Consider the following 6,367-nt stretch of genomic DNA (forward strand, 5'->3'; position numbering starts at 1 on the left):
TTTATTCCCAGTAGAATATAAACATATCAGATGTTAACACATTTTACCATTTCATGGAAATATTTTCCCATTTTGAATTCAATAGCAGCAACAGATCGAAAACAAACAAACAAAAAAAAGCTGGGAAAGGGGCAACAAAACACTGGAAAAATAAGTGACACAAATGGAAAAATACCCGGAAGAGCATTTACAAATGAGATTAATTAGTAACACATGAGTAACATGGGAGAGCACTTCAGAGAGGCAGAGCCTCTTAGATGTGAAGATGGGCAGAAGTTCATTAATCTGTGGCAAACTGCATCAATTTCAGAAAGAAAGGTTCCTCACTGTAAAATTACAAAGACTTTTAGGACCCCACAATCTACAGTGTATGATATCATCAAAAGATTCAGAGAACCAATTTAAAATGGTCTGAGGCAAAACAGAAAACTGTTCTGTGGTCACATTTCTTTGGGAAACCAGGGACACCGGAGAGGGAGAGGGACCAGGGACCAGGAACCAGGAGAGGAACCATCCTGCATGTTTTCAGTTGGCAGTTAAATAACCCACATCTCTGATGGTGTAGGGTTTCGTTAGTACCTATAATGTGGGCATCTTCCACATCTGTAAAGGCTCTATCAATGCTTTAAAAAGTCACAACAGCATGGCTTCGCAGGAGAAGAGTCCATGTGCTGAACTGGACTGCCTGCAGTCCAGTTCAGCTCCAGACCTTTCATCAATAGAAAATATTTAAAGCATCATGATATGAAAAATCTAGTAACAAAGCGTCAGGATGGTAGAGCAGCTAGAATCCTGCTTCAGACCAGAATGGGACATCATCCTCTCTTAAAACTCCAGCAACTGGTCTCCTCACTTCCCAGATGTTTACAGAGTTGTTGACAGAAGAAGAGATGCCACAATGATAATGGTGATAATGTGCTGCTACCGTTAAATTCAAAATGAGCTAATATTTCGATGAAATGGTAAACTGTCTCAGTTTCAACATCTGATATGTTGTTTATTGTCTACTGGGATTAAAATATGGGCTTGTGAGATTTGAAAATCATTGCATTCTGTTTTTATTCATATGCTACAAATCATCCCAACTTTTGGAATTGGAGTTGTACAAGAATTACCATACAGGACGGAAAAGCTTAACTGATTGTGGCTCTTCTTAAATATGGAAAAATGAGTCATCAGTGAGGAGCTGGAACTGCACGGAAACATCCTGTAATCAGAGATGCTGCGATATTCCTCATAAAATCACACCATTAAGGTACAGGCTGTAGTGTACAAACCAGCTCTGGGGAGGAGAATGTTTGTGACTCAGCACCACAAATATAAATTAAAATCTAATTTCTGTAACACCTTAGATGGTACAAATGAGACTGCATTACACCAATTTATTATTGACATTGTCAGTAAATTGCTATTTAGCTAATTACTCATTCTTTGGTCACATAATGGAAAGAACCTTTACATACAATGCATAGTCCTCCTGATAATGAAACACGGAGGAGGTAGAGGGATGCAACGGAGTTGCATTGGCATAAAATGTAATATTAATGAAAGTAATAAAACTGTTTTACATGATAGGGTTATGTAAAAGATACAGACAAGAAAATGAACAAATAAAGTCCAAAGATTTAAGTGGTATCACAAGCAGTCGTGAACAGATGGCGTGTGAGGAGGTTTTTAAAGTGTCCAGAGCTGAGGAAAGTTAGATGGCAGCGGGTAATGAGTTCCAGAGTGTTGCAGCTGTGGTGCGGAAAGCTCTGCCACTAAAAAGTCCTGATCTGATTCTTGGGGATGAGAGCAGGCAGAAGTCTGAGGACTAAGGTTTCTATGGCAGGAGGAGGTCAATGAGGTGAGGGGTAAGTTCGTAAAGTCATTTGTAATTGAGAAGGAGGGCCTTAAAGTGGATAACGTGTTTGACTGGGAGCCAGTGGAGATGGATGAGGATAGGAATGATGTGCTGCCAGGACTTTGTATGTGTGAGAAACCTGCCAACAGCATTCTGGATATGATGGAGCCAGGCAACGGCATAGGGAAGTGATAGCTGGATTCTAGACATGTTTTTTAGGCTGAAGAAGGGTGATGTGGTGGTGGATGTGACCCAAAGGAGAAGATGTGGTCCAGGCTGTGGACCTCAGATGGATGGCTGTGTCAGCTGTCAGTTTCCAAGACAAGAACTTTATCCTTCTACTGAAGAGGTGAGGGGAGGGCACAACCTTGAGCTCTATTTTGTTGCTGTTTAATAGGGCAACAAAGTGTAAAAACCAAAAAAAAAAAAAACTTAATCTCCCCAAAAGACAATAGGGAGATAAGATTTACCAACAGAAGGTTCAATGACTATTGACAGTCCATCAAAATGATGACTTGCAAGATATCTTCCAGTTTCCAGGCTTTGTAAAGAAGGAAAATATCAGTGTAATAATTCATTTAACCTATAAGAGCCCAACGTGACATATTTGTTACATACAGTTTCTGAGACATTTTGCTACAACTTATGGTATAAACTTTGCTCAAAATCCTGTTGAACACCATCTGATACTTGTCTTCTGTCCTCTAATAGATACCCAAAAGCAGAAAACCACATTATATTTTTAATATATCACATGGTAATAAATGGTAGATATCCCTCCCAAGAAAATGTTCATTTTTTGTTACATTTTGTTAAAGGGCCAAATAAAGACCTTGTGTTAAAAAAAAAAAAAAAAAAAAATTCATGGGTCAGGCCTTAATGGGTTAAGTTTGCTGAAAAAAAAAATAATCACACAAGATTTTCCCAAGTAAAAAAAGGTCTAAAATTTAGAGAATCATGATCTGGCCCACTCTGCTGCCTGACTAGAACATCTTTAAGACATTTTTAAACAATAACAAAAGAGCAATACAACCTCTTCACCAAGAAAAAGCTAAAACGTACATGTTTATTTTAAAGCTAGAAACATAAATATACAAAAACAGAGAAAAAAGAAAATTTGAGGACAGTCATTTGACTGAGACTGATACTATAACGGCATGCATTCGTCTTTCACTGTCCCATAAGGTGCAGTCTTTTAGTGGCAGATTAAGTACAGCTGATTTGAGGTCAGTTGTAAAGAAAACAGCACCTAACAGAGATTTACACTGCCTGTGAACAGCTGGTAGGCCTGAGGTCAGCCATGCGTGGCTGTAATAGTACGGAGCCTGCTGCTGAGGCAGAGAGGCCCATATTGTGGTCTTGTTTGGCAGCAGAGCTGGCAGAGGTCCGTTACAGGGAGGCCAAAGCATTACATAGCGCTCTACTGCTCTGTGTGTGCAATGCGTTCCTCACCATAACACACTGTACAGTTCATCCACTCCCTGTGTTTATATTACACATGAAGCCTTGAACTTAATGCTCCGCCTTTTGTAAAACTTCAAACTGAACTTCCTGTTGGCATGTGAGAAAATTGGTAATTTGTTATGTCAGTGATGACATTTTGACACAAGTCAGATGGATTACGTCGTCCTCTGTAGGCTGAGAAAATCCTCCACCCTGTCTTATAAAAGTTTCTCAAAACTCTCTTTGGATTGACTCAAAAGTGTGCAATGGTTCTGCTAAAAACAAGGTTTACTTCCACTATTGACAACTGTGATTGATTTAGAAAAACACAGCAATGGTAAAAGGATTTCAGCAAATACAGTTGGAAACTAAAACACATCATGTGATTAAGTGCATCAGGATCTATTTTGATTAAATCTTGATGCACTTAAACCTGGAAAAGCAATGCATCATGTAACAGCTGCTGCATGTTTGCATCAGTTTTGCACTTTTCTGCTCTACTGGACTTTGTTTGGGATTCCAGTATAATTACTATTTCTATCCGAGCTGAGAGCCTAACCAATAACATATGTACAACATTCATATATCATATATTAAAAGATGCTAAAAATGCTGATAATGAGCACAAGTACCAAAATCTGAAAGTATTTCCTTTGCAAATGTATGTTACATTTAAAAATATATTTCTACTATATACTGCACAATGACTAAAAGAGGAGTTTGATATCAGAATCAACTCAGTGAAGTATTTCTTCGTGAACATGAGAAAAAGTGATAAGTGTGGGACACAGCTGGCAACCCAGTGCAGAGATAACTGTCTCTTTTTCTTGTCATAAAGTGGTTACAGTCAGGGAGCCCGCCGCAAAATGGCCCACTGGCACACATGATATAAAAAGCAACGCAGCATCACAAGAGTGCTACTGTAGGTGCCTCTGGTTGGGTTTGAATGCTGTAAGTGAGTGGAGCTGAGCTGCGGTGAGGGTGGCACCTTCAAGAGCAGGCTTAGAGCTCTTAGGGCCTTTTCTCTGCAGTACCCTTGTGAGAGCCCAGCACATGGGGCTGCAATGCCAGAGCAGAGTAGTGTTGGTGCAGCTCTGCACCTCCTCGAGAGAAGTGGGAGCAGAGACTCCTTGCAGTCAAACGTTTACACTATCAGTGCCTGTTTTGCCGGTTTTTAGCATACATGAGGTGTGTAGACATAATATTATCCACCCATAGGATATACAGGAGACAAAAAGGGAGACTGTTGTGTAAAAAAGGAAGAAAAAGAAAAAATGCCAAGTCATTTTGGTGCCCCCAGACATCAGATGCCAGAATGTTTTCCACCCTGACTGAAAAAAGGACTTGGGTGGATAAATAAATAGCATCAGCTTCATTCACAAATTGCATTTCTGTATTGTTTGGTTGGATGAAGCAACACAGAATGAATAACTCCAAAATTCAACAGAAACAGAAACATTAGAGAAAATGGAGCACCCTTTCAATAAATGAAAAGAGGATTGATTTTGCAAAGAATTAACCCAGTTTTTCATCTACAGAATTATGTGGCTATCGGTGGTTAAAATAAGGACAGTGGGGTGATGGAAGACTCTCAATAAGCACATGTGGAGGAAGTATGAGGATTTATGCCTCGGATTAACACCATGTCTTTGTCTCCACTGAAAAAAATACTCATTACGCTTTTTTGATATGAATGAAACCTCAATCCAATGAGCGGAAAATGCTGCTAGACACGAATCTGGTGTTAATTATGGTAGACAGGAAGTACGGATTAACCTCGTTTTTCTGTTCCAGTTTAAAGGTTTGTTTTTCTGAACAGAGTACATAAAATGTGGCTTTAGAGAAATTTTGTGTTAACAAGTATTTTTGTGGCTTTTCAGCCTTTTGGTGTTTTTTCTTTCATCATTAACGTCAAGAAAAAATGTTGTAATGTTTTACTTTCTTATGAAATATCTGCAACACCATCAGCCCTATAAACTCCACCACAGAGGGTACAACTTCAGGATCAATAGTCTGATTTTGAGCAGGTTTACACAAAAACCAGCAAGCCAGTTTTCACAAACAACCCTTTCACCACAATATAGACAAAAGATTGTGGTGTCCGAGCCTGAGGACATGCAGCACAACCAGTGGGTCAAACAGGAAGATGCAGATTTCATAAAATAAATGCAAATAAAGCTTGTTTGCTCAGATCATGCAGACAAAAGAGCAACAATGGCATCCATGGCACAGTTTATGAAAAACTTGTCTCGGGTAATCTTTGCACCAGAAATTTAAAAATTTTTTTAAATTGATGGCATGCAAATGATGCATTGATTTATCTACCAAGATATTGACATGGTACCCTCATTTCAGTAGGCACAACAATTTTTTGTGGCTTATTTCTGGCCACTTGGGTCTCTGAATATAAGCAAAATATTTGTTCTTAAACATGTGAAATGGTTTTGTGTTCAAACTTCTATCAAAGAAGTGTAACTTGCAAGCTAAATGAAAATACTAAAGCCTCATTACAGTGGGTAAAAATACTAGCTAACACTACTGACATCTGGCTTTTGAGTACAGTGGGAAGTGTTTAGTTGGCATTATGTATCACATGACTCTGTAGTAGATGTAGGGCTCCGACATTATATTATATCTGGCTGCACATGTTAACTTTTAATGAGGGTGCTGCACGTTGGGCTGCAAGAGTGTTCACAGCACACTTTCCTCTACAGTAACTGTGATTTACTGACTATAATGTCTGATGTGGAGTCTCTGCAACGGCTAGCAAAAGGAGATAAAATTCAGTTTTTTACAGTACATGATTTGCATGTTATTTTTGGTGTAAAATATGTGAAAAACATAATACAATAAGCCTAACTAGGGCAGCTGTAGCTCAGGTGGAAGAGCGGTTAAATGATTATTTATCTCCAACTGGTGGTAAATTGATCAATTCCTGGCTTCCCACACTGTGTGCTGAATTTTCCTTGAGTAAGCCACAGAATCCCACATTGCCTTTGGAATAGTGAAAAGCACTTTGTATAATAACAATAGAAGTGTTGCATGAGTGTGTGTGTTATAGATTAATGTGACATGTAGTGT

The sequence above is a fragment of the Melanotaenia boesemani genome, chromosome 14 (assembly GCF_017639745.1).
Source record: "Melanotaenia boesemani isolate fMelBoe1 chromosome 14, fMelBoe1.pri, whole genome shotgun sequence".
Taxonomy (NCBI): domain Eukaryota; kingdom Metazoa; phylum Chordata; class Actinopteri; order Atheriniformes; family Melanotaeniidae; genus Melanotaenia; species Melanotaenia boesemani.